This window comes from Mytilus galloprovincialis, chromosome 5 (assembly GCF_965363235.1).
Source record: "Mytilus galloprovincialis chromosome 5, xbMytGall1.hap1.1, whole genome shotgun sequence".
Lineage (NCBI taxonomy): Eukaryota > Metazoa > Mollusca > Bivalvia > Mytilida > Mytilidae > Mytilus > Mytilus galloprovincialis.
This window is the reverse complement of record NC_134842.1, coordinates 31877285-31889344: the sequence shown is the minus strand read 5'-3', so window position 1 is coordinate 31889344 and position 12060 is coordinate 31877285. Positions and strand designations below refer to the sequence as shown.

General features: G+C 29.1%; 1 long non-coding RNA gene across 1 annotated transcript; it reads right to left on the bottom strand.

The window, feature by feature from the left end:
- Positions 1 to 7103: 7103 nt before the first annotated feature.
- Positions 7104 to 11788, bottom strand: LOC143075619 (uncharacterized). The gene is made up of 2 exons (XR_012978370.1): positions 11210 to 11788; positions 7104 to 9886 (listed from the first exon to the last, which is right to left on the bottom strand). It is a non-coding gene; the product is annotated as an uncharacterized LOC143075619 (long non-coding RNA).
- Between the last annotated feature and the right edge of the window lie 272 nt (positions 11789 to 12060).

Below are 12060 nucleotides of genomic sequence, written 5' to 3'. Positions count from 1 at the left end.
GTTAGGACATTGGAACATCAGTATACTAGTGTTGCCTTTAAATATAGCCAAAATGTTCCTAAAAAGCTTTAAAAAAAATCTTCATAGTGTCTGAATTTATCAATGGATAGATATGCTTTTGAATACTTGAGCTGCCAATTACATGTAGATACGACCTGTCGTAGCCTATGTCTTTTACGAATGATGATATATCATTAAGAAAAAGATTCACTAACAGGGTTATCCATACCTTTGATTAAAAAAAAATAAAAGAAATGATAATGAGGTAAATGGAACGAAATAACATCACAATTTCTTTCTATTGGGGAAAAGATAAGATATGGTGTATCGAATCAGAACACAAAATCACTTAGGGAATCAAAAGCAAAGGACGAGGTTTTTTTGTGTTGTTGTTAATTCAACTCCCAACAAAAAGCAAAGATGCTCGCAACACCAGGACCAAGGCCGTCATGTTTCAGGCTTTTATGTCTATCTTAATTTCTTCAGTTTTATTCAATCATCATCAGGTTCATTGTGCCTGCATAGCAACAGATACTTACTGTGCTGTAACTTTTCAAACTACGAATCCGGCTATGTTGTGATTTGTATACTGTTGTTTATTCGTTTTCATGTTTGTACCATCGCATTCAGTTCGTGATTGACTTATGAGTTTCAATGTTCCTCTGATACTTTCAACTCTAAATTGGCTTTTTTAACATTTTTTGAATCGAGCGTCACTGATGAGTCTTTTGTAGACGAAATACGCGTCTGGCGTAAATATGAAATTTAAATCCTGGTATCTATGAAGAGTTTATTTGATATGATTATGATAGGTTATCATCACTTAAAAAGTAAAATCACAAAAATACTGAACTTAGAGGAAAATCAATTCGGAAAGTCTATAATCACATGGCAAAATCAAATAACAAAACGCATCAGAAACGAAAGGACAAGAACTGTCATATTCCTGACTTGGTACAGGCATTTTCAAATGTAGAAAATGGTGGATTAAACATGGTTTTATAGCGCTAACCCTCTCACTTTGATGACAGTCTCATCAAATTCCGTTATATTTACATTGATGCGTTAACTAAACAGACACAATACATAAAATAGTCAAAATATGGGTACATAAGTCATCATCGTATAACAATGATGACTTATGTACCCATATTTTCATACGTCATCATCGTATAAAAATTTTAAAAGGACCACTTTAACAGAACACAAAAAAACAAAAAAATATTTATAGAAAAATAAATAAAGAGAAAACAGAATGTGTAAATGTGAACAAAAATGAAGTAGAAAATTAATAACATCATTTTTCTTAATGAAATGTGCGAAAACACGTTTCCTATTACAATGTACAAGGCAGTTATATGAGGAGGAAAAATTCTTCTTTATAATAATTGAGCTGCGTCGGATAGAAATAGAAAGAAATAAGTAACTAAGTAAGTAGGTACTTTATTAAAGTGACATGTGAAATTATATCAATAAATATAACACAAGTACAGTTGTGTGTACAGTCAATATTACACCCAGCCCATTGGACCTATAAGTCACATATTTAACTTAATGATTACCTTAGCTGTATTTGGCAACACTTTTAGGAAATTTGGATCTCAATGTTCTTCAACTTCGTACTTAATTTGGCTTTTTTTTTAACTGTTTTGGATTTGAGAGTCACTGTTGAGTCTTTTGTAGACGAAACGCGCGTCTGGCGTATATACAAAATTTAGTCCTGGTATCTATGATGAGTTTATTTATACAATATCACGGTCTAAATGTTATGTAATACTTTTCAATTAACTCTAAAAAACAACGGTTCAAATAAGTATTATTTGTATAAGACTTAGATATATTTAGGAATAACATTAACGGAACCAACTTCCCTGCACCAGATGTGCATTTCGACAATACATGTCTCTTCAGAGATGTTCGTGACCAAAATATTTGAAATCCAAAGCTTATATAAAAGATGAAGAGCTATAATCTAAAAGTTCCAAAAAAAGTATAGCCAAATCCGTGAAAGGAATCAGAGCCTTTCAAATACAAAGTCCAAGATCAATTTTGGTATGTTTTGGTATGGTTCTTATATCAAATCATTCTCAAACAATTGCAAACTTTGCGTAGCAGATTGCCACCCCGATTTAAGTTAACAGATGGAAGTTAATCGGGTTGATTTCTACCTGACGCAGCTGTCCTAAAACGAGGACAAAGAAATCATATATATTTTTAAAGTTGATTTGTATTTGATAATTTGCCTTACCTAAGATGAATTTGCATTACTTTGTGTAAATGCTTTTGACTTTAATAATAAGCAAAGAACAAATTCATCCCAATAAATAACACATGTATAAAGCTTTTTTTTGTGTTTTTTATTTGTTTTATTTATATTCTATCAGACGAGAAACTCTATCGTGCCGTATAGTTCTTTTGCATTTGTTTATTTGTATACTGTTATACTTTTTTGTTCATATTATGTTTGAATAAATATTATGTTTTTCTATATTGTACATGGAATTGCATATACCAAAAATAAACATATATAAATCATGCAACGTAAGAAAAATTGTTTGTTTCCAATTAATAGATTGGTTCACATTTGATAGATCATCAATACGGCTTTATATAATGTTAGTTCGTGATCATAGTTTAAGGATTTTAAATTGATGTGATTTTTATTTATTTATTTGAGGATCAATTTTATTTATGAAGTAGAAAATATTGTATTCCGGGAGAATGGCGAATATCAACAGTATTTATGAATTCTGAAGATTTCCCAACAGCAATTCTTCAAAAAAAGCCTCATCAGAAATTATAATTCTAGATTCGAATCCTTATGCCAATTTAAAATAAAAAGAAGATTAATATATATATATTCGTTATATTAATATTTAACGAAAATATGTTGCAATATTTTCAATATAATGTAAGTACAAGGTAAAATAACAAAAAATAAGGAACTCCGAGGAAAATTTAAAACGGAAAGTCACGAATTAAAAGGCAAAATCAAACGATAAAACACATCAAATGTGTGGTTCAACTGTAATATTCCTGAATCTGTACAGGTATTTCATACGTAGAAAACATAATAGGTAAAAATGTCAAAAATAGGGATACAGCAGTCAACATTGTGTTGTAATCTTAACCACCATAGGATAACAGTATGTATTGTAGGGTTCTTATATCAAATCATTCTCATTCAGTTAAATACTTTGAGATTTTTCAGATCTTCAACCCGATATAATTTAACAGATGTAATTCAATCGGGTCAATTTCTATCTGGTGTAGATGTCCTAAAACAATGACAAAGATATCATTTATTTTTTAGGTTAAGTTGTAAATTTTTTTAATGACTATTTGCCTTACCTAACACAGGAATTACATTTTTTTTTTGTGTAAATGCTATTGAATTATTACAATAAGAAAAACACAATATCATCGCAATGAATAATGCATGTATAAAGCTTTTTTGTGTTTTTATTTGTTTCATTTTTATTCTCCCAGACAAAACATTATATCCCTCATTATAGGTCTTTTTTTTTTATTTGTATTTGTTTAATTGTAAATTGTTATACATTGTGGGTATATTATGTTGGAATACATTATAAGTTATTATCATGATATGGTACATGTACGTGCCTATATAAATACACTGCATGATAAAAGAAAATTTGTAAAAATCATGCAACGTGAACGTGTTTTAAATAAAAAAGATTTTCAATTACGATAATTTCACATTTGATCGAACATCGATACTTCTTTAAGTAATGTAAGTTCATGATTCTGATTTGTGGTTTTTTAAACAGATATGGTTTGTATTTATGTACACATTGTTATTCGATGATCAATTTCATTTTATGAATATTCCAAGAATGGCTTCAAAATATACAGAGAATAGCGAATTTTTATAGTATGTATTATTCAATTCTGACCATTTCCAGATACCATCTCTTCAAAAACACCTCATCTAAAATTATAATTTCTTATTTCGAATCTGAATGCCAATTTAATTTGAAACTGTGAAAAAACAAAGCATATATCCAATTGCAAGTGATATATACAAATTTATATATTCGTAATACTAATATTTAAACCATAATATGTTTCAATAATATGGATATATTGCAACATGTGCAAGTAGAGTTACTCCCAAATGATTGGGTGTATCTAATTTACCGTAAATGCTACATGATAGATTTAAAACGTTTATGAGGGGGATATTCAGTTATTTTATCTCGTTTTATTGTAAAGCAGGATAAAGACAGAATATCGAATTACACATGATGACATAATGGTTTAAAGTTAGGTGATGTTATCTGCTTGCTCCTAATAATGTGTATATCATGGTTGTTGAATAAAATTTAAAGTTACTATATTTTATTTAAGGTAAAAAAACATTCAATGGGCTATTTTACAGATTTTAGTAAAAATCCATCATGCAAATCTGGCTCCAAGAACTACAACTTAATATCGAACAAAAATGCATTTATCTCATGAATTACTCCAAAATTCTTTCAAAATGGCAAAAATTTGCATAGAAAGCACAAAAATTCGGCGCAAAACCTTCAAAGAAATAGTCTTAAATTCATTGAATTTCTGATTTATACTTCATAGATTTTTCTTAAAAGCACACATTTCTATTGTCATGATTCAAAATACATATAAGGTCACCGACTTTATATTTACGGTATACATCATTCAAAGCTGCATTCTTTGTGAAAGATCCCACATCGTACCGAAATTGTCGTAACGTCATCGCATTGCAGGCCGTTAAATTTGATTTTTTTACATTTTTCAATACCATCAAGGTAACAAATTGATTATTAAGTCGGTGACCATAATATGATAACTTTATATCATTAAAACAGAAATTTATGTTTCATCAAAATACATTTTTTTATAATGAAAAATCAATGAGATTTTATGATATCAAGACAAATTTTAGAAGGTTGTTCGCCGATATTATATTGAATATGGGGGCGATGCGAAAACTTTTATGAAAGATTATAAGAATGATCCGTACGTACAGAACTGTAGTGCTTTGGTTGGACATAACTATTGTTGCATTGAGGAATTTGAAGGAGGAGGTTTGTTTTTAAACTGATCCAATTTTACAGTCTTTAAGTTGCTTTGAAAAAAAGGGAGATACCCAAGGAGCTAGAAAATGCGAAACCCCAAGGAAAACTCAACCTTAGTCAAAAGACAAACAAAGAACAGATCAACAATAGCCCACAAAACAACACAGATAAAACTGACAATTGAGCAATGGAAACCCTCCCGAATAATCGGTGAATAGAATAGTAAAGCAGAAATGTTTAAAGATTTTCATAATTTTGAACCACCATGCACGCTTCATGTGATTGTTTCATTTTAAATGTCTTGATACAGCAGCACTTGAAAAATAAGTCTTCAATGTTATCTGAAAAAGAATGGCTACACTTTAAATTAGTACTACCATCTTTGATCTTAAAAGAGTTTTTCGCACTTTTCAATGTGAAATTATTATATATCTCACAAAGTGGTGAATTGGAGGGATAACAAATGAAAAAGCAGCAATCAATGAGAGGTTTGTTAAATATTTCGGGTCGATGCAACGTCAATAAATGTAAAAAGAAATACTAACAAATCGACTATGAATATACAGTTATCAAAGGTACCAGACTTATAATTTATTACGTCAGACGCGCGTTTCGTCTACATAAGACTCATCAGTGACGCTTAGATCAAAATAGTTAAAAATTCAAACAAGTACAAATTTGAAAAGCATTTCACTGCATGAAATGATGCATTTAATATAAAATTAAATGTATATGTTATGCATATTAAATTTCAAATTACAAAAAATATTATGCATTTACTTTGCTGGAAAATTTCTAATTTAATATAGATTTAAACTAAATTTAATATTGCAAATAAATTCCCAAATTTCAACCTAGTTTAAAGGTATTTTTAAATCTAAATAAATTTCAAATTTAAAGAATTTAAGTATAGACTAAATTTGAATAAATTTCTAATTTAAAGAAATGTTTATGTAAATTAAATTTGAATAAATTTGAGATTTAAGAATTTTTAATATAAATTAAATTTGAATAAATTTCAAATTTAAAGAAGTTTTGATATAATTTAAATTTGAATAAATTTGAGATTTAAAGATCTTTTAATATAAATTAAATTTCAATAAATTTCAAATTTAAAGAATTTTAAATATAAATAAAATTTAATTAATTATGTAATTTAATTACATGTAAATTCAAATAAATTTCTTGTTTATGACTTTAATATTTAAATTAGAACTTCCATCAAATTTAATGCAATTTAAAGTCAATATAATCCTGTATAACTACTTACAAAACAATAGTGCAAATGAATAATAAAGAAAAGGCAGAATTTTTCCCTCTGCTTTTTGGAAAAGGGATGTTGGGGATTTGTTTTTACTTTAACCCAAATATCTGGTTTGAAAATATCTAATTAAATAAAAAAACAAAAATTAGGAAAAACAGGAATTTTTAATGGTGATAACTTTGTAGCTACTGTACATATAAAATTGATCCTCCAACTTTTCTGATCCATGTTTACAAAGTATTAGACTTGAAAGGCATGGATTGCTGCTCTGTGTATTTACAGTAGAATAATATTTGTGGTTTCAAATGGCAATGTGCAAATGTATAATTTGTCAGTAACATTGAAGACTGTATTTTTCAGATGAAACTTAAACAATAATCCAACGAATACATGTCACTCATTTGCATAGCTCAATACCATTTTGTAAATATGCCTTTACCTATATGTTAAGAATGGCAATGCATCTGAATTTATATAAGAACTTGAAGAGTTAGAATCTAAGACATACAAAAAACACAAACACCAGATATAAACTATAGGACAAGGCTATCTATGTGTGATTTGGATTTTGACAATGGCAGCAATATACAATACAGGAGATAACAAAAATTTTTGGACAAAGCATAACCATACACAACAATTTCTAGCATTTTCTTATTGTCATCCTGTCTAGGGCATAGTTATTTTCATCACTTCTAATCGGGTCAGAATAATAAAAAAAAACTATTTTGAGTTATCTCCCTTTGTATATACTTCAATAAAAGAAACAAAGTATCTAACAAATTAATTTTATTCAGATACTGTCAGACAAATTAGAGTTGTTTTGGTGATAAATTAAAATAAAATGTCAAAAAGTTTGTTATACAATTTTAAAAACATTTAAAACAAATAAAAAAACACTTTTGTTTAAAAAAAGTCAAGTTCTACATCAAAGAACCTCATCAAATTCAAACTAATTAATAAAATAATGGTTATTGACAAATTAACATGCTTACTTGTATAGATTATTTAAGAATCATAACAATTGGGTTATAACAAATAGCAAACATAGGCACCTCTAAATTTCAAGTTTGGCATCATAAAAATATTAATGAATAATCTCCCCTGCTAGCATTATTTGTCAATTTTAAAAACTTCAAAAAGCAAAAAACAAAAAACATAACATTATTTACATGATTAACATAATTCGTAAATTCACAAGAGTGCACACACTGAAATGTCTCGCCTTCTTTACTTATCATTGATATTATGTTGATAGTCCTAAGTATAAAGCTTTGTTAAAAACTGTCACATAAACTTAACATTAACCAAGATAACTAAACAAAGAGCAATGAACCATAAAAATGAGGTCAAGGTCAGATGAACCATGCCAGGCAGACATGTACAGCTAACAATGCTTCCATACAACAAATAAAGTTGACCTATTACTTATAGTTTTAAAAAAATAGACCAAAACACAAGAACTTAACACTGAGCAATGAACCGTGAAAATGAGGTCGAGGTCAAATAAAACCTGCGCGACTGACATATAGATCATAAAATATTTCCATACACCAAATATAGTTGACCTATGGCATATAGTATTAGATAAAAAGACCAAAACTTAAAAACTTAACTTTGACCACTCAACCATGAAAATGAGGTGAAGGTCAGATGACATCTGCTCGCTAGACATGTACACCTTACAATCATTCCATACAACAAATATAGTAGATCTATTGCATATAGTATGAGAAAAATAGACCAAAACACAAAAACTTAACTATAACCACTGAACCATGAAAATGAGGTCAAGGTCAGATGACACCTGCCAGTTGGACATGTACACCTTACAGTCCTTCCATACACCAAATATACTAGCCCTATTGCTTATAGTATCTGAGATATGGACTTGACCACCAAAACTTAACCTTGTTCACTGATCCATGAAATGAGGTCAGGTCAAGTGAAAACCGTCTGACGGGCATGAGGACCTTGCAAGGTACGCACATACCAAATATAATTATTCTATTACTTATAATAAGAGAGAATTCAATATTACAAAAACTCTGATCTTTTTTTTCAAGTGGTCACTGAACCATGAAAATGAGGTCAAGGACATTTGACATGTGACTGATGGAAACTTCGTAACATGAGGCATCTATATACAAAGTATGAAGCATCCAGGTCTTTCACCTTCTAAAATATTAAGCTTTTAAAAAGTTAGCTAACGCCGCCGCCCGATCACTATCCCTATGTCGAGCCTTCTGCAACAAAAGTTGCAGGCTCGACAAAAAAAACATCCTGCTACTCGAACATTGATTAAAATTCATTCCAAATGCTGTATGCAAGAATAAAAATAATAAGGTGTAATGAAATACTTCAAATATGTACAATTGAATAAAATAGCACACAAATAAACTTTTATCAACAAAATTATGTAATGTCAAGAAAAATTATCAATATTGAATATGTACTTGGACAATTGAAGAAAATAATAAGTTTATATGCTTATAAATATATTTGGTGTATTGACTGTCTCCTGATTAGTTAAAATTTTTTAGTTTTATTTTCAATTTTTTTTTGTTTACAAATTTTATGAAGTCAACATGTGCATGATGTGTGTACTTTGTTATTATTTATATAAATAAAATAAAAAAATTCTTTGAGCCTTATTTTTGATAGAAATTTATTTATAATGAATGGCAATAACTTATTTTGATTTTTTTGAACCATAAAATTAATTTTGAACTATTTACATTTTACATAATCCTCTTCGCAGATTATCTAATGTGAAGATTCAAAAAGTTATCTCCCTTTGACCAAGCGATTATAAATAATGTGAAATCTTACAGGAAAAATCTTGACAGCAAATACAAGACACTGAAATGAGCAACACTCAAATTATTATTCAGCATTTAATTAATTAGAAAAGGCAACAGAAAGTTTAAGTAAAAAGAAATATGTAGCTTAACCAAACACATTAACATAATCTGATGTCACCGATATGCTGTACTTGTAAATAATTTTAATAAAAAATGCAAATGTTGAAATAAAAGAGCAGTAATTCATTTTTTTACTTTAAAAAATAATCAAATTCAATAAACCAAACCACTTCATTTTAAGGGTTCCCCCCTTAAACTGAAAACTGTCAACTATAATTCAAAAGTAAACATGAAGGTATTTTTGTTCTTGCAAATTCCAAAAGTGTACCTTTGAATTGGTCCTTATTAAAATTTAAAGAAATTTTTATTGATATCTCTCAATTTTGTGTCATATGCCCTGAAGTAAAAATCCATGCAAGTTCTGTACATTTCTTGTGACAAGGCCTCTCTGATTTACTTGGACCTCAGCTCTTTGCCCTGTGCACTCAGCTGTCTCTGGTATTTACAGTCTAGTAAATGACTATAGTTTATCCATGTAAGATTTAAAATCTTGTGACAGTCAAATCCCAGTTGTGATCAGGCGAGTTTATCTACAGAATTACTGTCCCAACAATTTGCATGGCCTTTCTAAGTTTGTCCTTTTCTGACACTGGCAGTTTCTTGGCTTAAAGGGCCTTAGCTCTATTTTGTAGCTTCTGTAATAAAGTAATAAAAAAAAATGTTTAATTTCATTAAATTGACAAGTGATATATATGTGACAAAAGCAATAATTTTATGCATGCAATTATTCTATCTTAATGCAGTTGTAATCAAAATCATATATTTAAAAGATATTCTAATGAGTGACCCAAAAATATCTCGTGGAATAACTCTATAAAAAGAATAGCTAGAAGTTGTGATAAATTTTCTATTTTCAATGGACCATGAAATTGGGGTCAAACCATTAATTTATCCTTAGAAAGATCATATCATAAGGCACATGTATATTTATTTTTAAGTTGATTGGTCGTTAACATCATTAACAACTATCCTGACCAAAAACTTTTACCAAAACTTGAACCTAAAGCAGAACAGATGAAAGAATAAACAAACAAAAGCATGGATCATTAAACATAAACCCCTTCTACTATTGTAGGCTGGCATAACAATTTATTACAACTATTACACATTGTGATTTATTTATCAACATCAAAAAAATTATTGATTTGTATCAGTTTAGTTTTTCAATTATATTTTAAAACTAACTCCTTCTATCATTGTTTGGTCTTATTCACGGTGTAGAATATATACAACTTTTATAATTTAATGTGTGATCCCCTCAGGGGTTCAGGCTTATATTTTGGCAAGTGTTTGATGTGTCTATGGGCACTATGGAGGTCTAAAATTAGGTAGCACCCCATTTTTTCCCTAGGGAGATTGATATTGGAATAGCTCATTATTGAGTTTGTTGTCTTTATCAATTTCAATATAAATCACAATATCAGGTACAGCAATTTTTTTTTCTTTTGACATATAAGAAGTATTTGTAAATAGTATTAAAATACAATCAGCTGTATACAATATAACCAAAACAAAAATCTGAGACTGGATTACTGCCCTTTTATCTATTTATTATTTGATCTATAAAATAATATTTAATCAATAGAAATGTGAAAATTTCATACAAGATTTAAAACAGTTATTGTTTGATTTGGCTAATTCTACTAAATACACAATTATTTAGATTTTTGTTGTTGTTGTTTTTTTTCCTGCAATTATTTTGTAACACTCTAATAAAAATGAGTATGAATTCAATCCTCCATGACTCTATTCATGCTATTTGTTAGATATCTCTACTCTCATTGGCAGCAACACTTCATCTCCTTATAAATTAATTTTTGCAGGCCTCAACTAACAGTATTTTTCATAAAATATATAAAACAATAAAAAGCTAGTACAATCATGACAATGAGTACTATTAATTTATCCCAAGACTTGGTTTGGTCATGTCAAATTAATGTAATCACCAAATAGCTTACTTCAAAATAGAACCAGCTGCTGTTTTACATGTCCAGACTAGATTGTTTATGCCTATAAGCATCACAAACAGCTGCTTACTGCAAAATAAAACATAAAAAGTTCCTAAAATAAATGTGTATTGCCAGGAGATAATTAGTTGAATTTAAACATTCATATTATATTTGTTAAACTTGGTCTAAGGAAAGGGTGTACAGGATTTCCAATACTCAATATATATATATATGTCTAGCGGGACGGCTGCAGTGCAGGCGATTTGGTGTCACGATATCACAGTAGCATGGGTTCGAATACCAGCGAGGGAAGAACCAAAAATTTGTGAAAGCAAATTTACATGTACAGATCTAACATTGTTAGGTTGATGTTTAGACGAGTTGTATATATACATGTATATAGCCCAGGTGGTCGTGTGGTCTAGCGGGACGGCTGCAGTGCAGGCGATTTGGTGTCACGATATCACAGTAGCATGGGTTCGAATCCCGGCGAGGGTAGAACCAAAAATTTGTGAAAGCAAATTTACAGATCTAACATTGTTGGGTTGATGTTTAGACGAGTTGTATATATATATATATATATATATATATATATATTTTACAATGTTTGGCTATTTGAAACATTATGATCACATGCATATATGTATATATTCTGACAGACACTTCAACATACATGTAATATACATAAGGTATATTTACAGATTTTAACAAGGCTAAGTAAGTATATAAGCTGATAATACTAAAAAGGCATACATGTAACTCTATCTTTTATCAAAGACAATGGCACGTCTCTATTTGAATTACATGACTTACAATGTACATTTATATCTTTTGAAAGATTTTTAAAATCATAAATTCAG